General features: G+C 39.9%; 1 non-coding gene and 1 pseudogene across 1 annotated transcript; one reads left to right on the plus strand and one right to left on the minus strand.

Annotated features, from left to right (window-relative positions):
- Window positions 1-27,670, plus strand: part of LOC105710185 (small ribosomal subunit protein uS2B-like) — a 65,656-nt pseudogene that overhangs the window by 16,253 nt on the left and 21,733 nt on the right.
- LOC135273495 (U7 small nuclear RNA) lies at window positions 5,924-5,985 on the minus strand. Its single transcript, XR_010341285.1, has one exon. It is a non-coding gene; the product is annotated as a U7 small nuclear RNA (small nuclear RNA).

Below are 27,670 nucleotides of genomic sequence, written 5' to 3' on the forward strand. Positions count from 1 at the left end.
GGACTGTTAACCTGGGAGGAATCCCTGCCTTCTTAAAGACCCCTGGCCAATGAAAGGAGTTCCTTAGAACTTCCGCTGGAGTAATTGACTTTTGATTCTTCCCACCTCTGCGAAAATTAAAACAGAGACGGTTAAATCTCCCAGATGGAGAGAGATGGAAGGGGGCATGGCGCTGGGAAATTCTTGCCCTTAAAACTATGCCCCCTCGTGGACCTGGTAAGAAAATCCATTCCCTCAGTACCTTACTAATACATGAAAGGGAACAGGCAGGCAACATACAGTCCTGTTCCTACCACTCCCAGGTCTCTGGAAAACAACCAAGACAGATTCAAGATGCCACACACATAGCTGTGTGTCTTTGAGAAAGTAATTTGTCCTCCCTGAGCTCCCACACTGGGTTAGGTGTACCTCCTCTAAACTCTACCTATGCCCTATAAAATACCTGTATCATTATTGAAATTATCTGCCCCACCACTAACCTATTAACCTATAAACATTTTTAGCAGAGATGTTATTATCTTATTTATTTTTGTATCTCCTGGCCAGTGGTGGTGCTCTTTACAAGTGTCTGCTGAATTGATCAAAAATATTCATATCTAGCCTGGCACGGTGGCTCACGCCTGTAATCTCAGCACTTTGGGAGGCCGAGGCGGGTGGATCACGAGGTCAAGAGATCAAGACCATCCTGGTCAACATGGTGAAACCCCGTCTCTACTCAAAATACAGAAAATTAGCTGGGCATAGTGGCGCGTGCCTGTAATCCCAGCGGCTCAGGAGGCTGAGGCAGGAGAATAGCCTGAACCCAGGAGGCGGAGGTTGCGATGAGCCGAGATCGCGCCATTGCGCTCCAGCCTGGGTAACAAGAGCGAAACTCCATCTCAAAAAAAAAAAAAAAAAAAAAAATTCATATCTAGGCCTATGTTAAATGATCTCCTGAACCCGCTCCACATTTATTAACTGAAAGTGGCATAACTGACCGATGTGTAACGATAAAATGACTCAGACCACTTGAAATGATTTAACACTAAAACAGTAGCTCTCAGAAAACTTAACTTTAAACAAAGTTTGCACAAAACATAACGCTCTTTTGAATTTCCTGGTGCCATTTTGGACTTCATCTTTACTTCTATCTGTTTAAATAGAACCATACTTTAAGGAAAAGTGGAAAAAGAATAGAAGTATATTTCAATTCTCAGCAACTACCAGCTCCTCCAAAAAATAAATCACTTAACTTTCCTGTTCTTCAGTTTTCTGCTTAATCAAATGAAAATACTGAATACAGGCCAAATAAAGATAGTGTGATTGTTTATAAGGGTCAAATCTCACAATTAAAATCTCCATTTATTATTATTATTTCTTTTAGATTAAGAATGCTAGAGGCCAGACACAGTGGCTCACGCCTGTAATCCCACCACTTTGGGAGGCCGAGGTGGGCAGATCACAATGCCAGGAGTTTGAGACCAGCCTGGCCAACATGGTGAAATCCAGTTTCTACTAAAAATACCAAAATTAGTCAGGCATGGTGGCAGATGCCTGTAATCCCAGCCACTTGGGAAGCTGAGGCAGGAGAATCGCTTGAACCCAGGAGGCAGAGGTTGCAATAAACCGAGATCACACCATTACACTATAGCCTGGATGACAGAGCAAGACTCTTTGTCAAAAAAAAAAAAAAATAGCTGGGCGTAGTGGCGGGCACCTGTAATCTCAGCTACTTGGGAGGTTGAAACAGGAGAATTGCTTGAACCTGAGAGGCAGAGGTTGCAGTGAGCCAAGACTATGCCACTGCACTCCAGCCTGGGCAATAAGAGTGAGCCTCCATCTCAAAAAATAAATTAATTAAAAAAAAATAAATAAAATAAAAATAAAAAAGAATGCCAGAGAGCCAGTCACAGTAGTGTGGATCTGTAATCCCAGCTAACAGGGAGGCTGAGGTAGGAAGACTGCTTGAGCCCAGAAGTTCAATACCAGCCTGGGCAATATAGCAAAACCCCATCTCATAAAATCAGTTAATTAATTAAGGATATTTAACTTTCGTCTTCTCAACTGTATTAATTACCTACTGCTGCATAACAAATTATCTCCAAAATGTGACAGTTTACAACAACAAGCATTTATTATCTCATACCGTTTCTGGGGTCAAGCATCTGAGAATGGCTAAGCTGATGGTTCTAGCTCAGGATCTCTCATGAGCTTATATTCAAGCAACCTCAGGTGCTGCAGTCACTTGAAGGTTTGACCAGAGTCGACAGATCTATTTCCAAGATGGTTCACTCAGATGTCTATTGACAGAAGGCTACAAATTCTCATTGATCCTTGGTAGAAAGCCTCAGTTCCTTGCTACGTGGAGAGCTGTTTCAGTATCCTCATAACCTGGAAGTATGCTTTCCCCAGAGGAAAGGATCCAAGAAAGTACAAGGCAGGGCCAGGCACCTGAGTCAGGAGTTTGAGACCAGCCTAATAACATGGTAAAACCTCGTCTCTACTAAAAATGTAAAAATTAGCCGGGCATGGTGATGCATGCCTGTAATCCCAGCTACAGGAGGCTGAGGCAGGAGAATCACCTGATCCTGGGAGGCAGCAGTAGCAATGAGCTGAGATCACGCCCTTGTACTCCTGCCTGGGCAACAAGAGCAAAATTCCAACTCGGGGGGAAAAAAAAAAAAAGAAAGTACAAGCCAGAAGCCACAATGTGTTCCACGAGCTAGCCTCAGAAGTAACATAGCATTATTGTGCCATATCCTACTGGCCACACAGAAAAACCCAGCTATAATGTGGGAAGACTCTACAAGCCATGATTACTAGGAGGCAAGGAATCACTGGGGACCATTTTGGGGACTGGCTGCCACACCAGTGAAAATATCCACACCAATGGAGCCTAGATGTAGTAATTGTTTGGCTTTTCGGGGGATAGAAAGACAGAGATCAAATGATTTCCCAAGAAGAGCGATTAAACTCTGTACTAAGCCACCTTAAATAATAGGCTAATTAAATAAGTAATAAACTTAAGGATCTGACTCCTTATTCAAGTTTTTTTTTTCAAGTTTAAACTCCTCTGTCCTGTGGAGGAGTTTATATATATCCAGAACTCTTCAATGTATTACTTATCCCCTGAATTCACCAATAACAAATTCACCTTCCAACTTTACCTATAACTCCAGCACCTGGGGTTAAGGGAAAAACATTTTTCCCCTAAGCAATAACTAACATCAAACCAAGATATAAAATAAACTCACACCTATGGATATACTAACAATGCAGACCTAGTTTCAGTAGGTAGCAGTTAATTTAATCTACCAGTTCTTTTCAACACCTTAGCTGGTTGCACAAGGATCATAAGAAACTAGATTCTTTCTTTTTTTTTTTTTTTTTGAGACAGTTTCGCTCGTGTTGCCCAGCCTGGAGTACAATACGACCTCAGCTCACTGCAACCTATGCCTCCCAGGTTCAAGCAATTCTCTTGCCTCAGCCTTCCAACTAGCTGGGATTACAGGAATGCACCACCATGTCCAGTTAATTTTGTATTTTTAGTAGAGACAGGGTTTCTCCATGTTGGTTAGGCTGGTCTCAAACTCCCGACTCCAGGTGATCTGCCTGCCTTGGCCTCCCAAACTGCTGGGATTACAAGCATGAGCGACCATGCCTGGCCAAAACTACATTCTTTAATTCCAAGGTATTAAAGAATATACAGGTAAAGAGTATAAACGTCTGAATCTCCATGGTTCTAACAAATCCATCTCCATCAAAAGATAATTACTCCTATTCCCTACCTTCTATCCTGCTTGGTGAGAAAGGAAACTGGAAACTGAGACCTGGGTTCCAGCCTCAGCTCTGTTGTTAATTTGCTGTGTTATATCTGGCAAGTAACTTGACATCTCTGATTCTCAGCTTTGAAGAGCCAAGGTTAGATCAAAATAATTCTTCCAGGGCTAAAATAAATTCTATTATTCTGATTAATCTGTGATTTCAGGTGAACCCAGCTTGCTTATTCTTAGCAACTTTTTGTTGTGACTCTACACCGATTTTCTTTTCTTTTCTTTTTTTACTACACTGCATCAGAAAACAATAGGACGATGGTCGTTTCTGAATTTATATTAGGCTTTCCTCGCTAACCTTTCCCTATCTCACCAAATAGTGCTGGAAAAATACTCTGCACTATTCACTGTGGGAAGCTCAACAGAAATGAAAATACTCAGCCAGTAAGGTGATCAATGAAACCAAATTGGAAATAAATTTAGTTTATTTCCAATGAATATAAAACCAATTTTTAAAAAATTGCTTCAACCAAAAAATGATTGCTCATAGACACAGACAGGAAGATGTCTTTTCCCAAAGGATTCACTCTTCACAGAGTTTGGCAGCATGATGAAAGGCAGAGGAGTGTGACTCCATGGCAGTCGAAGAAACGATACTCTCATCAGCTGGCAACCAATTTCCCTCAGAAGAGGTACAGACATGGCTAAGTCAGGCCAAAAGTTATGAATGTCCCTGAATTCCCACGGGAAAAGAGTGTAGTGCAAAGAAGGAAGTCTCATCTATTGGGCCTAGATGAGCTTGAAGAAGACAGGAAAGTCCTTTAGCAATTTTCTGACAAAGAGAGAAAGGAAGAGAAATAAGGAAATGAGGGGAAAAAAACAAAGGTAAAGAAGAGAAACGTTAGAGAAAGAAAGTGGCAGAGAAGTGTAAGAATGAAAGAGAAGGGGAAAAATATCCAGCACTAGAGACTCAAGAGAGCCCTGATTGTCTTAGTCAACAAGGTACCCTGAATACCTACCACAGTGCCTGTACAGAACAGGAGTTCAGCATATGTTGAATGAATGAAAGAATGTAGGTAAAGAAACAAAAAACAGTTTGGAAAAAGGCAGGATATTCATTTTCTTACAGCTGTGCACTAACTCCAGCTAAAAATTTTATGACCTAAAAAATGTATTTGAGCAAGGTTAGAAAAGGTAGATAGATCAGTACAAATCTATAATCCCTTTGGGAAAAAATAAATAAATAAATAAAAACACGTGCTGCTGTTAAATACCTTGTCACTTTCTTATTTTCTATTGTATATTAGTAATCTGTCTCAATTAAGCACCTCATAAATATTTTAGAATCTCATGTTAAGAAAGAAAATAACATCTTTATTTATATACCAGTTCAAAATAATTTGATGGTTCTAAAAAACAAAAAACTTTATTTGTCATAGATACCACATAGTCATCTACGTCATTTCTTAGAGCTCTGTCGATATTTCAGTGTTAAAATAAAATTGTCAAAAAAAGAACTGAGTAAAGAAACATTTCAATATTTTCTAGGACTTTTATCCTAGAAAAAAGAACAGATATTCAAGAATAAGTTGTCTGCATATCTGTTTCTTTTGATTAAATACTGACAAAAGCTCAAACTATTACAGTTTGAAACTGCAGTTCATTCGCCTTCTACAGATTGTTTTAGATCTTGGTCTAACACAACTATCCCTTTAGGACCAGTCAGATTGCCATAGTAATTGTTCAGTGACCACAGTTGTTGCAACTTTGACACAGGAATGACCACAGTTCTAGGTCAGCTTTCATTTCACCCAGAAATGAAGACACATTAACAAAAGTAGGACTACACACACATACAATATCTCTTATAGAGAAGAAATAGAATAGTATCCATTTTGATATCACATAAAGACTCAGACTGAAAATACTATCTATTATTCTTTTCCTCCATCATTCTTCTAAGAACGTGAAAAATATTACTTCCACATGGCATTTTAATTAGATATGCTTTGTTTAAATTAATTATATTCTTCAGTGGAAATAAACCACATAGCCTGTTAATAATATATGAAATGCTTTCTCTAAATTCATATCTTGAAGTAAATAAATATTTTAGGAACAAGACTAGAGATTATTTTTTCTTAATAAAATTAATTTGTGTTGGGGGAAGGCGGGGCTTTCTGGCAAAAAACAGAAAGCCTCCTAGACAAATTCTAAAACAGCTGTAATACTAATAAAATGAATTTCAAATTATTTTCATGTCACTTTAAAATTTGATTTTTTTTTTTTTTTTTTGGAGACAGAGTCATGCTCTTGTCACCCAGGCTGGGATGCAATGGTGCCATCTTGGCTCACCACAACCTCTGCCTCCCAGGTTCAAGTGATTCTCCTGCCTCAGCCTCCTGAGAAGCTGGGATTACAAGCACCTGCCACCACACTGGCTAATTTTTGTATTTTTAGTAAAGATGAGGTTTCACCATGTTGGCCAAGCTGGTCTCAAACTCCTAACCTCAGGTGCTCCTCCCGTCTCAGCATCCCAGAATGTTGGGATTACAGGTGTCAACCACTGCACCCAGCCTAAAATTTGATGATTTTTAATAAAGAAGCTGTAAACATGTTTATAAAATAAGCTATAATTATAAGGAATTGAATTAAAATATATCTGTTAAAAGAAAAAATATATATTTCAATTGAGTCAGACATCAAATATTTATTAATACTGTTTTGTCCCCACCCGCATGCTAAGCAGAAGAGAGTAAAAGTGAGATGAAACACTCAAAGATAGAATACATGAGAGCATATACTGTAGGCAGTAAGCTTAGTGTGTTCACATTATATCAGAAAGGGAGCTTACTTTTAAATTAGCCGACATTACATTCTAAGAGAGGGCCAAAACATTAGTTTTTAAATTCATTTAAGTAGTTTTTCTTAAGCAGATTTGAGTTTGTATCTAGAGCTTCTCAATCATCATTAGTTAATAATTATAACAGCTAACATTTATTGAGCACTTCTGTGTTGGGTACTATGCTAAGCACTTTATATGTATTATTTCATTTAATCCTAAGAACCCTATAACATAAATAAATAGTTTTTTCCACATTACTTATGAGGAAACTGAGACTTCTGACCATATAAATAAAAACATATTTTCCACTACCAATACCTAGAAACGCTGGAAGAAATAAAACAAACATTACTTTTAAAGTATGGCCGAGCTGAAAAAAAAAAAAAAGGAGGAAGGACTACTTTGATCCAACATAGGTGCCAAAAATAAAGAAGCTGTTGAACCATAAGCTAGGGTGAAGCTTCAATTGCCTTGGAGGGGTATTGGTTCCAGTAACCTAAAGACTTAAGTTGTAATATTCAGGTAGAAAAAAAGGATGAGGCTTTAGATGTGCATGAGGAACTGAGAATCCTTAGATAAAGCCAACAGCCTCAAATAGCTGCTCCTTCTAGAAGAGATGAGCTAGAAAAGAAATATAAATTTGGGGTTAAGTAATATAATATACATGATTTAGGAGGTCTCAAATTGTAATGCAATGACTGACCTATGGTTGGAAATCTCCCCAAAGCAACTATAGAAACAAGTGTGATGTTAATTTGGGGAGACCCTCCCATAACTAGACCACAATGGATTCTCAGAGAGAGAAAGCCTCAGTATCAGTAAAGATAAGTTCATAACAAAACACATGAGGAAATAATCCATGATGAGCAAATGTTTACACATCCAAAAACTAAAAACAACAAAACAACAATCTGAAAGAGAATATTGAAAAAGGAATAAAGCTATAAAAATGAGGTACTATGAAAAAGAATATGTTGATTAGGGAGAATAAAACATTTAGCACCTTCAGATAAAAAAAAAAAAGCTCTGAAAAGTTAAAACGCAAAGAATGTATCAAAAAAATTAAACCTAGCTGAAAAAGAATTAGCGAACTAGAAGCTAGAACTGAGGAATAAAGCACAGACAACTAAAAAGTGGGAAAATGTAAAAGAGAAGTAAAGAGACATGGAGGATAGACCAAAAAGCTCCAATATGCCTCTAACAGGAGTTCCATAAGAAGGAAATAGATAGAATAGGAGAATGGCGATATTTAAAAGATAATGGCTGCAGAAATGGTGCCATCACTTTAGAAAACAATTTGAAAGTTGCTTAAGTTTAAAAAGTGTTGTATAACTTAACAATATGCCCTAGGTATATAACATAATTGAAAATGCATGTCCACATAAAAACTTGTATGTGAATGTTCGTAGCAGAATTATTCATTAAAGCCCAAAACTGTAAACAACACAAATGCCCATCAATTGATGAATGGATAAATAAAATGCAGCATATCCATAATGGAAATATTACTTGACCACAAAAAGGAATGAAGCTCTAATACATGCCACAACATGGATGAACCTGGAAAACATCGTGCTAAGAGAAAGAAGTCAGATGCAAAAGACCATATATTATATGATTCCATTTATAGAAAATGTTCAAAATAGATCCACGGAGGCAGAAAGAAAATTAGTGTTTGTCAGAGGCTGGGGAGAGGGAGAAATGGAAAGTGACTGTTCATAGATACGGCATTTCCATTTAGAGTGATGAAAATGTTCTGAAATTAGACAGTGGTGATGATTGCACAACTTGAGAGCGTACTAAAAGCCATGCAGTTGAATAATTTAAAAGAGTGAATTTTATGTTACGTAAATTATATCTCTATTTTATTTTATTTTTTCTAAAGACAAGGTCTCTCTCTGTCACCAGGATGGTGTGCAGTGGCATAATCATAGCTCTTTGTCACCTCAAACTCCTGGGCTCAAGGGATCCTCTCATCTCAACCTCCCCAATAGCTAAAACTATAGGCATGTGACACCACACCCAGCTAATTTTTTTTGAGACGGAGTTTCTCTCTTTTAGCCCAGGTTGGAATGCAATGGTGCGATCTCAGCTCACTGCAACCTCCACCTCCCGGGTTCAAGAAATTCTCCTGCCTTAGCCTCCCAATTAGCTGGGATTACAGGTTTATGCCACCATGCCTGGCTAATTTTGTATTTTTTTAGTAGACACAGGGTTTCACCATGTTGGTCAGGCTTGTCTCAAACTCCTGACCTCAAGTGATTCACCCACCTTGGCCTCCCAAAGTACTGGGATTACAGGCATGAGCCACCATGCCCGGTCTCCAGCTAATTTTTAATTTTATTTTTTGTAGAGATAGGGTCTCACTATGTTACCCAGGCCAGTCTCAAGCCTCTGGCCTCAAGTGATCCTCCCACTTTGGCCGCCCAAAGCATTGAGATTACAGGCATATGCCACCATGACTAGCCTTGTATCTCAATTTTTTAAATATTTTTAAAAACATAATGACTGAGAATTTTTCAGAATTGATGAATTCAAGACATGATGATTCTCAAATAGGATAAATGAAATTAAAGATATAGTTAGGAACATGTAAGAAACCACAGAATACCAAAAATAAAGAGAAAAATTTTTAGAATAGCCAGAGAGAACATAGATTATCCACAAAAGACTCACAAGCTAAAAACAGACCTCTCAATACTAGTTATAGAAGCCAGAAGGAATACAGTAACATCTTCAAAAGATAAAGTAATAATATCTATGAACACAGAATTCTATAGGCAGCTAAATTATGCTCTAAGAATAAGAATTGAGACATTTTTATTAGATGAAGACTGAGAATATTTATTTCAAATAAACCCACAATTACAGAATTATTTAATATATTTTACCAAAAAAAAATCAAATCCAAAATTTTAACGGAATTCAAAGAAAGAATAATTGACAAAGAAATTGGTAGATATGTAGGTGACACAAAACAGGAATTGGCTATTAAAAAAATGGTGTCAAATTTATTTTATTTTATTTTTAATTTTTTTTTCTTTTTTGAGACAGTTTCACTCTTCTTACCCAGGCTGGAGTGCAATGTCGCGATCTCGGCTCACCGCAACCTCCGCCTCCTGGGTTCAAGCAATTCTCCTGCCTCGGCCTCCCGAGTAGCTGGGACTACAGGCCTGCGCCACCATGCCCAGCTAATTTTTGTATTTTTTAGTAGAGACGGGGTTTCACCTTGTTGACCAGGATGGTCTCGATCTCTAGACCTCGTGATCTACCCGTCTCGGCCTCCCAAAGTGCTGGGATTATAGGCGTGAGCCACCGCGCCCGGCCTATTTTTAATTTTTTTAAAAATAAAGATGGGGTTTCATCATGTTGGTCAGGCTGGTCTTGAACTCCTGACCTCAAGTGATCCGCCTGCCTTGGCCTCCAAACTGCTTGAATTACAGGCGTGAGCTACCACACCCAGCCGAAAAAAAATGGTGTCTAATTTATACCCAAAATAGAACACAAGACATAACAATAATAACGTGTATAATGGAAGGAAATAACCAACGTTAAGTGTTTCAGGGTCACTTTATTATTTGAAAGGGAGTAGAGATACTGATTCATATTTTTTTTTTTTTTTTTTTTTTTTTTTTTTTTGAGACGGAGTTTCGCTCTTGTTACCCAGACTGGAGTGCAATGGTGCGATCTCAGCTCACCGCAACCTCCGCCTCCTGGGTTCAGGCAATTCTCCTGCCTCAGCCTCCTGAGTAGCTGGGATCACAGGCACGCACCACCATGCCCAGCTAATTTTTTGTATTTTTTTTTTTTTCTAGACGAAGTCTTGCTCTGTCGCCCAGGCTGGAGTGCAGTGGCGCAATCTCAGCTCACTGCAACCTCCACCTACCAGGTTCAAGCGATTCTTCCACCTCAGCCTCCCGAGTAGCTGGGATTACAGGCATGCGCCACCATGCCCGGCTATTTTTTTGTATTTTTAGTAGAGACGGGGTTTCACCATGTTGACCAGGATGGTCTCGATATCTTGACCTCGTGATCCACCCGCCTCGGCCTCCCAAAGTGCTGGGATTACAGGCGTGAGCCACCGTGCCTGGCCTTGATGTTGATTAATATTAACATTATTACACATGTTTAATATTTAAGGGTATACATACCAGAGTAAGCAAAAAAATCAATCGACAAAAACCAAACCAGAACTGACATAGCTGTTAAAATAATTCAATAAATTAAAAGAGTCATTATAACTGTATTCCATATATTCAAAAGGCTCGGGGAGCTATTAAACATAGTAAGTAAAGACATTAAAAGATATTAGGCCTGGCACCATAACTCACGCCTACAATCCCAGCACTTTGAGAGGCTGGGGCAGATGGATGGCTTAGCCAGGAGTTCGAGACCAGCTTGGCCAACATGGTAAAACCCATCTCTACTAAAAGAGCCGCCGGGCACGGTGGCTCAAGCCTGTAATCCCAGCACTTTGGGAGGCCGAGGTGGGTGGATCACGAGGTCAAGAGATCGAGACCGTCCTGGTCAACATGGTGAAACCCCGTCTCTACTAATACAAAAAATTAGCTGGGCATGGTGGCACGTGCCTGTAGTCCCAGCTACTCAGGAGGCTGAGGCAGGAGAATTGCCTGATCCCAGGAGGCGGAGGTTGCGGTGAGCCGAGATCGCGCCATTGCACTCCAGCCTGGGTAACGAGCGAAACTCCGTCTCAAAAAAAAAAAAATTAGCCGGTGTAGTAGCACACGCCTGTAATCCCACAGCTGCTCAGGAGGCTAGGGCATGAGAATCACTTGAACCTGGGAGGCAGAGGTTGCAGTGAGCCGAGATTGCACCACTGCATTCCAGCCTGGATGACAGAGTGAGACTCTGTCTCAAAAAAAAAAAAAAAGTTATTAGAAACAAATACGATTTCCAGAGATTAAAAACTTCAATGTCTGATATGAAAAATCTGCTGGATGAGATTAATGGAAGGATAGGGATTGCAAAAAGAAAACAAAAAACAAAATGGTGACCTTGAAAACATATTAATAGAAGCTATCCAAACATAAACACAAAGAGAGAAAATATGCAAAAAAAAACAAGAATGAATGAAAGACAGAAAAGAAGGAAGCAAGGGAGAGAGGGAGGGAGGAAGGGAAGGAATATCAGTATCCTGCAAAACATCTTCAAGTGGCCTAGTATACCTATAACTGTAATTACCAAAACGACATGTGAGACAGAAAAAACTATTTGAAGAAATATGGCTGAAAGTTTTCCAAACTGGTTGAAAACTATAAACCCACAGATCCAAGAATGTTTTCTTTTTCTTTATTTTTTTTTGAGACAGAGCCTCCCTCTGTTGCCCAGGCTGGAGTGCAGTGGTGCAATCTCAGCTCACTGCAATCTCCGCCTGCTGGTTTCAAGCAATTCTGCCTCAGCCTCCTGAGTAGCTGGGACTACAGGAACACGCCACCATGCCCGGCTAGTTTTTTGGTATTTTTGGTAGAGATGGGGTTTCACCATATTGGCCAGGCTGGTCTCAAACTCCTGACCTCATGAAGTGCCCTCCTCGGCCTCCCAAAGTGCTAGGATTACAGGCGTGAGCCACCGTGCCCGGCCCAAATCAAAGAATTTCAATAAACCCTAAGCATATAAAAGCAAATGATACCAAGGCACATTATAATACAGTTGCTCAAAACCGGTGATAAAGAGAAAATCTTAAAAGCAGCCAGACAAAAAAGACACATTACTTACAGAGGACAAAAATAAGAATTACAGCAGATTTCTCATCAGGGCAAGCAAAAGTAAGAAATCAGAAAAATGTAAAAAAGTATAAAGTACTGAAAAAAATTAAAACCTGTCAAACTACAATTCTACACCCAGTCAAAATATCTTTCAAAACTAAAGGTGAGGGGCCGGGTGCAGTGGCTCACATCTGTAATCCCAGCACTTTCGGAGGCCAAGGTGGTAGATCATGAGGTCAGGAGTTCAAGATCAGCCTGACCAATATGGTGAAACCCTGTCTCTACTAAAAATACAAAAAATTACCCAGTTGTGGTGGCAAGCACCTGTAGTCCCAGGTACTCAGGAGGCTGAGGCAGGAGAATCGCTTGAACCTGGGAGGCAAAAGGTTGCAGTGAGCTGAGGCCATGCCACTGCACTCCAGCCTGGGCAACAGAGCAAGATTCTGTCTCAAAAATAAATAAATTAATTAATTAATATAAAATAATAAAGGTGAATATTCATCATAGTCAAAGAGTAAAAACACATAAACTTCCACCAGTAAATGAATACATAAACAAAATATGGTATATCCATACAATATAATAATATTTGCGCATAGAAAGAAATGAAACACTGATATGACAACACAGATAAATCTTGAAAATATTATGCTAAGTGAAAAACACCAATTAGGCCGGGTGCAGTGGCTCATGCCTGTAATCCCAACACTCTGGGAGGCAGAGGCAGGCAGATCACGAGCTCAGGAGTTCAAGGCCAGCCTGGCCAACATGGTGAAACCTCGTCTCTTCTAAAAATATAGAAATTAGTTGGGCATGGTGGCACGTGCCTGTAATCCCAGCTACTCCAGAGGCTGATGCAGGAGAATTGCTTGAAATGGGACCTGGGAGGTAGAGGTTGCCGTGAGCCGAGGTTGCGCCACTGGGCTACAGAGGGAGACTCCATCTAAAAAAAAAAAAAAAGACACCAGTTATTAAAAGAAAAAAAAAAAGAACTAAGTACTTTATGATTCCAGTCATACGACAGCTTAGAATAAGGAAATCTATATGGATAAAAAGTAGTTTAGTGGTTGCCTAGAGGTTGGACTGTAGGAAGACATGGGGAAAGGAACTAATAGCTAAAAGATACAGTTTCTTCTTGAAGCAATAAAAGTATTCTAAAATTTACTATGGTGATGGTTGTACATATGAGTGAACATACTAAAAAACAATGAATTATACAATTTATTTTATTATTTTTTTTTCTTTTTTTCTTTTTTTGAGACGGAGTTTCGCTCTTGTTACCCAGGCTGGAGTGCAATGGCGCGATCTCAGCTCACTGCAACCTCCGCCTCCTCGGTTCAGGCAATTCTCCTGCCTCAGCCTCCTAAGTAGTTGGGATTACAGGCACACACCACCATGCCCAGCTAATTTTTATTTTTAGTAGAGACGGGGTTTCACCATGTTGACCAGGACGGTCTCGATCTCTTGACCTCGTGATCCACCCGCCTTGGCCTCCCAAAGTGCTAGGATTACAGGCGTGAGCAACCGCGCCCGGCATTATTTTATTATTATTATTATTATTAGAGACAGGGTTTTCACTCTGTCACTCAGGCTGGAGTGCAGTAGTATGATCTTGGCTCACTGCAACCTCCACCTTCTGAGTTCAAGTGACTCTTGCTTCAGCCTCCTGAGCAACTGGGACTACAGGCATGCACCACCATGCCCAGCTAAATTTTGTATTTTTTCAGTAGAGATGGGTTTTCACCGTGTTGGCCAGACTGGTCTCAAACTCTTCAGCTCAAGTAATCTGACCTCCTTGGCTTCCCAAAGTGCTGAGATAACAGGTGTGAGTCACCACACCCAGCTTAAAAACCAATGAGTTATACAAATTTAAATGTGTAAACTGTGTTGTATATGTATTATAACTCAATAATGCTATATTTTTTAAATGAAGTAGCCAGGAACAGTGGCTCATACCTGTAAACCCAGTACTTTGGGAGGCCGAGGTTGGAAGATCGCTTGAACCCAGGAGTTTCAGATCAGCCTGGGCTATATAGTGAGACCCCATCTCTACAAATAAAAATAAAAATTAGCCAAGCATGGTGGCACACTCTTGGAATCCCAGCTATTTAGAAGGTGGAGGTGGTAGGATTGCTTGAGCCTGGGAGATTGAAGCTGCAGTAGGCAATGATGACTGCACCACTGCACTCTAGCCTGAGTGACAGAGTAAAACTCTATCTCAAAATAAATAAATTAATTAATGAAATGAGAATGAAACAGATAAAAAGATTTCTTCAGACATACAAAAGCTGAAAGAATCACCAACACACCTGCAACACAGAAAATGTTTAATAGTTTTCTTCAGGCAGAAGGAAAATAATATTAGTTAGAAATATGAAATGTAGAAATGGAAACATACTATTATAAGGTGTTGATACTGTATGTGAAGTAGAACAATATCACTTGTATGTAAACTGGTAAAGATCTATACTATTGGCCAGGTGTGGTGGCTCACGCCTATAATACCAGCACTTTGGGAGGCCAAAGCAGGTGGATCATGAGGTCAAGAGATCGAGACCATCCTGGTCAACATGGTGAAACCCCGTCTCTACTAAAAATACAAAAAATTAGCTGGGCATGGTGGTGTGTGCCTGTAATCCCAGCTACTCAGGAGGCTGAGGCAGGAGAATTGCCTGAACCCAGGAGGCAGAGGTTGCGGTGAGCCGAGATCGTGCCATTGCACTCCAGCCTGGGTAACAAGAGCAAAACTCTATCTCAAAAAAAAAAAAAAAGATCTATACTATTAATTCTAAAGCAAACACTAAAATAATCAAAAAACAGTTATAATTAAGCCAACAAAGGAGATAAAATGGAGTCATAAAACATACTCAAATTTGCTGGTAGAAATCCAGCAAGTATACAGAATTAAAAAACACTTATCGGCCAGGTGCGGTGGCTCATGCCTGTAATCCTAGCACTTTGGGAGGCCGAGGCGGGGGGATCACGAGGTCAAGAGATCGAGACCATCCTGGTCAACATGGTGAAACCCATCTCTACTAAAAATACAAAAAATTAGCTGGGCATGGTGGCGTGTGCCTGTAATCCCAGCTACTCAGGAGGCTGAGGCAGGAGAATTGCCTGAACCCAGGAGGTGGAGGTTGTGGTGAGCCGAGATAGTGCCATTGCACTCCAGCCTGGGTAACAAGAGTGAAACTCCGTCTCAATAAAAAAAAAACACTTATCAACCAATCTAACCTAATTGGCATAAACTTACAGAACACTCCACCCAACAATAGCAAAATACACAATTTTTTCAAGTATACACAGAGTATTTACTACAAAAGACCATATTCTGAGCAATAAAATGTCTTAATATATTTAAAATTATTCAAGTTATACAAAGTGACCAAAACGGAAGTAAATTCAAAATGGGTAACAAAAAAACACTTAAAACACACTCAAACATACTCAAAAGAAGGCAGAAAAAGAGAAAAGAGGAAAAAAGACTGAACAAACAGCAAGATGGCATATTTAAACCTAACTATAATCAATAATCCCATTAAATGTAAATGATATAAATACCCCCAATTAAAAATCAGAGATTATCAAATTGGGTAAAAACAAGCAAGAACCAACTGCATGCTGCCTACAAGAAACTCACTTTGAATACAAAGACACAACAGGTTAGAAGTAGGAAAATGGAAGGAGTTATGCCATGCTAATGCTAATCAGAAGAGAACTGGAAGGGCTATGTTAATATCAAGGTAGATTTCATAGGACAGACTATTACCATGGATAATGAAAGATGCTTCATAAACATAAAGGTGCCAATTCATGAAGATGACATAAAATCTAAACATTTATGAACCTAATAACTAAGTTTTAAAATAGATAAAAGAAAACCTAACTGAACTATAAGTAGATAAATCTACAATTAAAGTTAGAGACTTCAATATTCTGCTACAAAAATTGATAGACTAGCTAGGTAGAAATCCAGCAAATATACAGAATTGAAAAACACTTATCAACCAATCTGACCTAATTGACATAAATTTATAGAGCACTCCACCCAACAATGGCAGAATACATAATTTTTTCAAGTGTACACAGAATATTTACTACAAAAGACCATATTCTGAACAACAAAATGTCTTAATATATTTAAAATTATTTAAGTTATACAAAGTGACCAAAATGGAAGTAAATTAGAAATGGGTACCAAAAGACACGTAGAAAATCCTCAGAAACTAAGCTTTAAATAACCATAGGTCAGATAATAAATTAGAAAAGAAATTAGAAAGTATTTTAAACTATATAAAATAAAAACACAGCATATCAAAATTTGCAGGATACTGCTAAAGCCATACTCAGAGAGAAATGTATAGAACTAAAATGTCTGTAACAGAAGAAAGACTTCAAATCAATGACCTCATCCTCCTATGTCAAGAAGCTAAAGAGGAGCAAATTAAGTACAAAATAAGCAAAAAATAAGTAATGAAAATCTGAGTAGAAATTAATTAAATAGAGAAAATCAATGAAACCAAAAGATGGTTTTCAAGACCAGATTGATCAGGAAAATTTAAGAGTACATAATAAGTGAATTATAAGCATAAATATAAACCCAATAAATATCACAAATATAATGCATAACGTAGAGGAAGGAAAAAGCAAGTTGCAAAAGAAGACATACAGTATGATTTCACTTAAGTTTAAAAATCTGTAATGTGTGTGTGTGTGTGTGTGTGTGTATGTGTGTGCATGAGACATATGTAATAAAAGCATAAAGAAAAATCAGGGGGCGGGCGCGGTGGTTCACGCCTGTAATCCCAGCACTTTGGGAGGCCGAGGTGGGAGGATCATGAGGTCAAGAGATCAAGACCATCCTGGCCAACGTGGTGAAACCCTGTCTCTATTAAAAATACAAAAATTAGCTGGGCATGGTGGTGCGCTCCTGTAGTCCCAGCTACTCGGGAGGCTGAGGCAGGAGAATTGCTTGAACCCAGGAGGCAGAGGTTGCTGTGAGCCCTGATCGCACCACTGCACTCCAGCCTGGCGCCTGGCACCTGGCAATGGATCAAGACTCTGTCTCAAAAAAAAAAAAGAAAGAAAAATCAAAGTAAATAAAAGGGAGAAATCAACAGCAATAAAATAATAGTAAGAGACTTTAATATACCACTTTCAGCTGGGCGCGGTGGCTCACGTTTGTGATCCTAACACCCTGGGAGGCCAAAGCAGGGGATCATCTGAGGTCAGGAGTTCAAGACCACCCTGGCCAACATGGTAAAACTCCTTCTCTACTAAAGATACAAAATTAGACAAGTGTGGTGGTACATGTCTATAATCCCAGCTACTTGGGAGACTGAGGCAAGAAAATCACTTGAACCTAAGAGGCAAAGGTTGCAGTGAGCCGAGATTGCACCACTGCACTCCAGCCTGAGTGACAAAAGTTAAACTCTGTCTCAAATTTAAAAAGTACATATATATATATACCACTTTCAACAATAAACACATATAGACAAAAAATTAATGAGGAAATATTGAAGTTAAATTGCACAAAAGACCAAATGGACATAGTAGACATGTATGAAACATTTCATGCAACAGCAGCAAAATAGTCTCAAAAGCACATGAAACATTCTCCATAACACAAATCTTAACAAATTAACAAGATTAAAATCATATCAAGCATCGTTCCCAACTACAATGATATGAAACTAGAAATCTATAATAAGAGGAAAACTGAAAATTTCACAAATATATTGAAATTTGAAAACATGCTCGGTGCAATGGCTCATGCCTGTAATTCCAGCACTTTGAGAGACCAAGGTGGGCAGATTCTCCTGAGGCAGGAGGATAGCTCAAACCCAGGAGGTGGAGGTTGCAATGAGCCGAGATCACGCCATTGACTCCAGCCAGGGTGTCAGAGCAAGACTCTGTCTCAAAAAAGAAAAAGAAAAAGAAATTTAAAAACATATTCCTTAGGCCAGGCATGGTGGCTCACATCTGTAATCCCAGCAGTTTGGGAGGCCAAGGTGGATGGATCACGAGGTCAAGAATTTGAGACCAGCTTGGCCAACATGGTGTAACCCCATCTCTGCTAAGACTACAAAAATTAGCTGTAATCTCAGCTACCCAGGAGGCTGAGGCAGGAGAATTGCTTGAACCCAGGAGGCGGAGGTCATAGTGAGCCAAGATCACACCATTATACTCCAGCCTGGGTGACAGAGCAAGACTTTATCTTGGAAAGAAAATAAGCACATTCTTGAACCAATAGGTTAAAGAAGAAATTAAAAGCAAAAATTAAAAATATCTTGAGACAAGCCAGGCATGTTGGCACATACCTGTAGTCCTAGATACTCGGGAGGCTGATACAGAAGGATCACTTGATCCCAGGAGTTGGAGTCCAGCCTCGACAACATTGCAAGACCCCATCTCTAAAAACAATTTAAAAATAGTGAGGTGACTCACACCTGTAATCCCAGCACTTTGGGTGGCTGAGGCAGGCAGATTACCTGAGGTCGGGAGTTCAAGACCAGCCTGACCAACATGGAGAAACCCTGTCTAAATACAAAATTAGCCCAGTGTGGTGGCGTACACCTGTAATCCCAGCTACTCTGGAGGCTGAGGCAGGAGAATCACTTGAAACTGGGAGGTAGAGGTTGCGGTGGGCCGAGATTGTGCCATTGCACTCCAGCCTGGGCAACAAGAGTAAAAGTTCATCTCAAAAGAAAAAAAAATTTTTTAATAAAAACATAAAACTATCTTAAGACAAATGAAAATAGGAACAAGGCCAGGCGCTGTGACTCACGCCTGTAATCCTAGCACTTTGGGAGGCCAAGGTGGGTAGATCACCTGAGGTCAGGAGTTCAAGACCAGCCTGGCCATCATGGTGAAACCACGTCTTTAAAAAAAAAAAAAGAAAAAGAGGCTGGGCACAGTGGCTCACGCCTATAATCCCAGCACTTTGGGAGGCCGAGACGGGTGGATCACGAGGTCAAGAGATCGAGACCATCCTGGTCAACATGGTGAAACCCCGTCTCTACTAAAAATACAAAAATTAGCTGGGCATGGTGGTGCACGCCTGTAGTCCCAGCTACTCAGGAGGCTGAGGCAGGAGAATTGCTTGAACCCAGGAGATAGGTTGCAGTGAGCCGAGATCGCGCCATTGCACTCCAGCTTGGGTAACAAGAACAAAACTCCATCTCAAAAAATAAAAAATAAAATAAATAAAATAAAAAGAAAATAGGAGGGCCGGGCGCGATGGCTCACGCCTGTAATCCCAGCACTTTGGGAGGCCGAGGCGGGTGGATCACAAGGTCGAGAGATCGAGACCATCCTGGTCAACATGGTGAAACCCCGTCTTCACTAAAAATACAAAAAATTAGCTGGGCATGGTGGCGCGTGCCTGTAACCCAGCTACTCAGGAGGCTGAGGCAGGAGAATTGCCTGAACCCAGGAGGCGGAGGTTGCGGTGAGCCGAGATCGCGCCATTGCACTCCAGACTGGGTAACAAGAGCGAAACTCCGTCTCAAAAAAAAAAAAAAAAAAGGAACAAAACATATTTATGGGATGTACCAAAAGCAATTGTAGCAACAAATGTCTACATCCAAAAAGAAGAAAGATATCAAATAAATAACCTAACATTATGCCTCAAGGAATGAGAAAAAGAACAATCAAAGTCTAAAGTTAGTGCAAGGAAGAAATAATAAAAAGAAAAAAGAAATGAAACAGAGACCAGAAGAAAATAACAGAAAAGATCCACAAAACTGAGTTAATTTTTTGAAAAAATAAACAAAATGACAAAACATTAGCTAGATTAAGAAGAAAAAAGAGAAGACAAATCAAATCATAAATGAAAGAGGAGACATTACAACTGACACCACAGAAATACAAAGGATCATGAGACTACTATGAACAATTAAAAGCCAAGAAATTGAATAACCTAGAAGAAATGAATAAATTCCTAGAAACATACAATGTACCCAAATGAATCATGAAGAAATAGAAAAATCCAAACAGACCAATGACAAGTAAGGAGACTGAATCAGGAATAAAAAGTATCTTATTGGCTGGGCGCGGTGGCTCACGCCTATAATCCCAGCACTTTGGGAGGCTGAGGCGGGTGGATCACGAGGTCAAGAGATCGAGACCATCCTGGTCAACAAGGTGAAACCCCGTCTCTACTAAAAATGCAAAAATTAGCTGGGCATGGTGGCACATGCCTGTAGTCCCAGCTACTTGGGAGGCTGAGGCAGGAAAATTGCTTGAACCCAGGAGGCGGAGGTTGTGGTGAGCCGAGATCGCGCCGTTGCACTCCAGCCTGGGTAACAAGAGCGAAACTTCATCTCAAAAAAAAAAAAAGAAAGAAAGTATCTTATTAAAGAAAAGCCCAGGACCTGATAGTTTCACTCCTTATTCTACCAACCATTTAAAAAAGAACTAATACTAATCCTTCTCAAATGCTGCCTAAAAGTTGAAGAGAGGAAAATACTGCCAAATTCATTTTATAAGGTCAGCATTACCGTGATACTAAAGCCAGATAAGGACATGACAAAAAAAGAAAGTTACAGGCCAATATTCCTAATGAACCTAGATATAAAAGTCCCCAACAAAATACTATAAGCCGAATTCAATTGCACATTTCAAGGATCATTCACCTTGTTCAACTGGGATTTATTCTTGAGACGCAAGGATGATTCAACTTATGTAAATAAATAAATATGATATACTACCTTAACAGAATAAAGGACTCAAACCATATGGTCGTCTCAATAATGCAGAAGAACCATCCAACGAAATTCAACATCCTTTCATGATAAAAATTCTCAGCAAATTTCCGGGCGCAGTGGCTCACGCCTATAATCCCAGCACTTCGGGAGGCCGAAGCGGGTGGATCACCTGAGGTCAGGAATTTGAGATCAGTCTGGCCAACATGGTGAAACCCAGTCTCTATTAAAAATACAAAACATTAGCCGGGTATGGTGGCATGTGCCTGTAGTCCCAGCTACATGGAAGGCTGAGGCATGAGAATAGCTTGAACCCGGGAGGAGGAGGTTGCAGTGAACCGAGATCACACCGCTGCACTCCAGCCTGGGTGACAGAGCTAGACTCCGTCTCAACTAAATAAATAAATAAAAATTCTCAGCAAATTAAGTGTAGAAGGAATGTGCCTTGAAACAATAAAGTCCGCATAGGACAAACTCATAGCTAGCAATAAACTCAACAGTGAAAGTTGAAAGCATTTCCTCTAAGATCAGGAACAAAAAGGATGCTGGTTCCTACCACTTCTATTCAACATAGTACTGGAAGTCTTAGCCAGACCAATTAGGTAAGAGAAAGAAACAATCCACAGTGGATTGGAAGAGTTAAATTGTCTGTTTGCAAATGACATGATCTTCTGTATAGAAAATTCTAAAAACTCTACCAAAAAAACTGTTGGAACTAATAAACAAATTCCATAAAGTTGCAGGATACAAAATGCACATACAAAAATCAGTAGCATTTGTATACAATAACAACAAACTATCCCAAAAAGAAATTGAGAAAATAATTTTATTTACAAAAGCTATAAAAAATTAAATACTTAGGAATTAATGTAACCAGGGAAGTGAAATATCTATATGCTGAAAACTAAAAAGAAAAAAAAAAAAATTCAAAACACAAATAAATGGAAAGAAGATATCTCATGTTCATGGGTTGAAAGAATTAATATTGTTAAAATGTCCATACTACCCAAAGCAATCTATAGATTTAATACAATCCCTATCAGAATTCCAAGACAGTTTTCACAGAAATAAAAAAAAAATCTTAAAATTCATATTAAACCATGAAAGACCTCAAATAGCCAAAACAATCTTGAGCAAAAAGAACAAAGCAGGAGACATCACATTATCTGATTTGAAAATATACTACAAACCTACAGTAATCAAAAGAGCAGAGTACTGGCATAAAAACAGACACGATTAGAAAGCACATGGTTAACTCTAAGATCTCTAATAATAAACACTACATTTACCATCTCTATTAAAATGTTAATTAAAAATTTTAGGCCGAGTGTGGTGGCTTATGCCTGTAATCCAAGCACTTTGGAGGTCAAGGCGAGCGGATCACCTGAGGTCGGGAGTTCAAGAGCAGCCTGACCAACATGGTGAAACCCCATCTTAAAAAAAAAAAAAAAAATTAAAAAAAAAAATTTAAATTTGTGTGCTTTATAATATAGTACAGTTATTCCTTCTATTTTATCTCTAACATCGACTTTCTGTATAGACATTCGCAATAATAGAGCATTCTACTTTTCCAGGAAGCTGTAATTTAAAATGTAGGTAATTTTAATGGACTATGTAAGCATGTAGACAGAGGAAAACACATAGATTTTAAAAAGTGGGGGCCAGGCACGGTGGTTCACACCTGTAATCCCAGCACTTTGGGAGGCAGAGGCAGGTGGATCACAAGGTTGGGAGTTCAAGACCAGCCTGGCCAATATGGTGAAACCCCGTCTCTACTAAAGATACAAAAATTAGCCAGGTGTGGTGGCAGACGCCTGTAGTCTCAGCTACTCAGGAGCGCCACTGCACTCCAGCCTAGGTGACAGAGCGAGACTCCATCTTAAAAAAAAATTGGGGGCCGGGCACGGTGGCTCACGCCTGTAATCCAAGCACTTTGGAGGCCAAGGCGGGCGGATCACCTGAGGTCAGGAGTTCAAGACCAGCCTGACCAACATGGTGAAACTCCGTTTAAAAAAAAAAAAAAAAAAATGGGGGGGGCTGGGCAGAGAAGCAGGATTATGGTAGGCTGAGGCCACATCAGTAACACCTTATTCATTTAACAGAGGTGGAATATTGAAGATTATTGGGGAAGTGACAATCCAAGGTATGTTTTAGAAAGAAAAATTTAATTGCTAAAAGGAATATGGATCCTTTCGAAGTACTGCTCATGACCTACATCACTGTATCTAAATTGTCTTTCATTTGTTTTTAAGATGTTCATCTCAAGAACCAGCATGCTAGTACTTACTGTGTTATATCATGTATCACATTGATCAAAGTATTTCTTTTGGTTGGATCCTGGATTTAGCCTCAGAATTTTCCTCAACACAGGCCTGGTGCAGTGGCTCATGCCTGTAATCCCATCACTTTGTAATCCCCAGACCTCAATATGTAATCCCATCATTTTGAGGTGTGGGGTTTGAGACCAACCTGGCCAACATGGTGAAACCTCATCTTTACTAAAAATACAAATATTAGCTGAGCATGGTGGTGTACGCCTGTAGTCCCAGCCACTTGGGAGGCTTGAACCCACAGGCAGAGGTTGGTTGCAGTGAGCCAAGATCACATCACTACACTCCAGCCGGGGTAACAGAGTGAGACTCCATCTCAAAAACAAAACAAAACAAAAAAATTTTCCTCAACACAATTCTTCTGTTCTTCCAGCAGCAGTGATCAATTGAAGAAACTTGTTTGCAGGCCCGGGCACTGTAAAAAAGAACAAGATTTGGAATTAGATGTCCAGCATCAGCTCTGCTACCTACTTAGCTATGTGACCTTAAACAAGGTACTGTGCACCCATAAGCCTTGGTTATAAAATGGATTAATACTTACCTTACAGAATTATACAACAGAATGTATATAAAGACCCTAATGAGTACCTGGCCCATAATGCAATTTAATAAATATTAGTCTTCCTTTCCTTTATACAGCTCTTCAAACTAGTACATACTATGTACCCAGCACTTTCATAATACTACCTTCAATAACTATAAACCCCAATTTAAAGCTATACAGATATCTTAGGAGGATAGTATACCAAATATACACTTCCCTTAAAATTTTTCCTCAAATGTCACCTTTAAGGCCTATCTTAACAACTATATTTAAAAATTGTGACCAGGTACAGTAGCTCATGCCTGTGGTCCCAGCACTTTGGGAGGCCAAGGCAGGTAAATCACTTGAGTCCAGGAGTTCAAGACCAGCCTGGGCAACATGGTAAGACTCCATCTCTTAAAAAAAAAAAAAAAAAAAAAAAAAAAAAAAAAACACAAAAATTAGCTGGACATGGTGGCACATGCCTGTAGTACCAGCTACTCAGAAGCCTGAGGTAGGAGATTGCTTGAGCCCAGGAGTTTGAGGCTGCAGTGAGCCATAAGGTTTCCACTTCACTCTAGCCTGGGTGGCAGCAGGAAACTCTGTCTCAATAAATAAATAAATAATAAATAAATAAATAAAATTACAACAGTCCCATTCCTAGTACTCCTAATCCTTTTATCCTCTTCTTTTTTCCTTAGCGTTTACAACCTTCTAAGATAATGTATAAATGTTATTATCTCTTTCATTATCTTGGTAGAAAGTGAGCTCCACTAGAGCAGGAATCCTTGTCTGTTTCACTGATGCACTCCAAGCTCCTAGAACAGTACCAGACCTACAACAAGTGCTCTATAAAGATTTGTTGGCCAGGCACGGTGGCTCACGCCTGTAATCCCAGCACTTTGGGAGCCCAAGGCGAGTGGATCACAAGGTCAGGAGTTCAAGATCAGCCTGGCCAATATGGTGAAACCCTGTCTCTACTAGAAATACAATATTTAGCTGGGCGTGGTGGTGGGTGCCTGTAATCCCAGCTACTCGGGAGGCTGAGAATTGCTTGAAGCCAGGTGGCAGAGGTTGCAGTGAGCCGAGATCACACCACTGCACTCCAGCCTCGGCTACAGAGACTTCGTCTCAAAAAAAAAAAAAAAATATGTTAGACCAGGCGCAGTGGCTCATGCCTATAATCCCAGCACTTTGGGAGGCCAATGCGGGTGGATCACGAGGTCGAGAGATAGAGATCATCCTGATCAACACGGTAAAAGCCCATCTCTACTAAAAATACAAAAATTAGCTGGGCATGATGGCGCGCGCCTGTAGTCCCAGCTACTCAGGAGGCTGAGGCAGGAGAATTGCTTGAACCCAGGAGGCGGAGGTTGCGGTGAGCCGAGATTGCACCATTGCACTCCAGCCTGGGTAACAAGAGAGAAACTCCGTCTCAAAAAAAAAAAAAAAAATTGTTAAATTTATTATCTGCGAATATAATATACTTAGGATGAATTTATCAATAATTGTGAAGATAAATCCATATTTCAAAAAGTCTTTATAATTTTGAGTTTTTGGCCAATTTCTTGTAATATCTAATGAGATCACCATTGCCTTGTCTTTATTTTGTAATATGTTAGAGAAGAGCTCTAATTAGATCGCCATTATTTTTGCCTGGTAATTGTGGCTGAGGAAGAAGTCTATTAAAAGGGAAGATGAATTGGCTTTGCCATTTTATCATTAGTACCATCTGCAAAACAAAATTTCTTTGCAAGAATCTTAAAGCTTAAATTATAGGTACAATTTGTATAAGGGTTATTTTAACTACATATTATAATCTGTAAATTCCCTTAACCCACAAATGCTAACTGCAACTACCTCTCAGTAAACTGGAAGCAAGCAAAACAATGAAAGATCCCTGAAAGCCTCTCTGCGTTGCGCAATTCCTACTCTGCTCTCAAAACACTGCATCTAGCTTGCTTATATTTACCACTACTTAGATTACTACTTTAAGTAACCAAGGCAAAAGAAAGCACAAATTATATAATTTTGTCCTTAGTGTTAAGAAAAGCGGCAAATCCAGGCACCTTCCCAATCCATGTCACAGACTATTATTAGGTTTTTCTGCCAGAGTAAAGGCTAATTGCATGAATATCCTGTTTAGTCCTGGTAAGGGGGCTGGGGTTGCATTCCTGAAATAGGTGTGCAAACTAAATCTGTATATGTGTAGTTGTTTAGCATAGCCCCTGTGGAGATGCTTTTGTAAGTCAGCATTGTTCCCTTCAAATCCCCTGAAGTCACTGCATCCCTTAGGTAACAGTCACCTTGTGCTACCATTCCTACAATTATCGGTCAATCCTCCAACACTTCAGTAATGTTTATTATGCCCTTCATAATGTCAAAGGGCTCTCTACCAATGTTTAAAGCGCTTCTGGCTGTTCCTGACTCTTTTTTCCTCTACTCTTCACTTGAAGACACTTCAAGCTGCCTTGAAAATGCATTTTAACACCCAGTATGATGTCCTTTCTTTGTTACTTTGTAAACAAAAGTACTATTCATGTACATCTTTTGTCAGCCATTACAGGTTTCCTAGAACACAGGATACATGGCAGTGAGAGGCTACAGTAGAGTAGATCCATTGCCTAACACACTCAACTCAGGACTGCAAGATAAAGAGCTCTGAGGAGGGCCAGGCACGGTGGCTCACGCCTATAATCCCAGCACTTTGGGAGGCCGAGGCAGGTGGATCACGAGGTCAAGAGATTGAGACCATCCTGGTCAACATGGTGAAACCCCGTCTCTACTAAAAATACAAAAATTAGCTGGGCATGGTGGCGCATGCCTGTAGTCCCAGCTACTCGGGAGGCTGAGGCAGGAGAATTGCTTGATCCCAGGAGGCGGAGGTTGCGGTGAACCGAGATCGCGCCATTGCACTCCAGCCTGGGTAACAAGAGCGAAACTCCGTCTCGAAAAAAGAAAAAAAAAAAAAAAAAAAGAGCTCTGAGGATTGAGAGCGGGTGGCTGGAGTTCAGATGTCCTGAAAGTTCAAAGACAAAGAGTATACAAACAGTTCAGAGAACGTGATGGGTGTGGTGTGTGTGTATCAGTGGGGGCGTCGTATGGGGATGGATACACACAAACACCCACATATATACACACACACGTCAGTAACATACATTATGTTTATATGGGAAATATTTCAGAGACAAAGATATAGAAAAATCAGTGTTGTGTAAAGCTGTTCTCTGTCCTGATGAGTGTTCTCTTTCTGAAACAACATCTTGGAAGGTTACAAACTTATTTTCAAATGCTCAAAACATTTTTAGAATTCTGTGTGGAAAGACCTTTGCAAACTAAAGCACATTCTTTTGGTCATCCTTAAGGATGAGCCATTGTCATTATTTGAGGCTGGCTCTAATTTTAGACAACAGCCTCTAAAAGTGAGTTGTAGAAAAGTGGATAATTAGCCAGGCATGGTGGCTCACGCCCGTAATCCCAGCACTTTGGGAGGCCAAAGCACGTGGATCACCTGAGGTCAGGAGTTCGAGACCAGCCTGACCAACATGGTGAAATCTCGTCTTTACTGAAAAGACAAAAAGTTAGCCTGGCATGGTGGTGCACACTTGTAATCTCAGCTACCCAGAAGGCTGAGGCAGAAGAATCTCTTAAACCCGGGAGGCAGAGTTTGCAGTGAGTCGAGATCATGCCATTGCACTCCAGCCTGGGCAACAAGAGTGAAACACTGTCTCAAAAAAAAAAAAAGTGGATAATTAAGCCAGTACTATTTAGGGAGTCAAAAGTTACATG

Source organism: Aotus nancymaae, unplaced genomic scaffold, assembly GCF_030222135.1.
Source record: "Aotus nancymaae isolate 86718 unplaced genomic scaffold, 86718_ANA_hifiasm-v0.15.2.pri h1tg000007l, whole genome shotgun sequence".
Taxonomy (NCBI): domain Eukaryota; kingdom Metazoa; phylum Chordata; class Mammalia; order Primates; family Aotidae; genus Aotus; species Aotus nancymaae.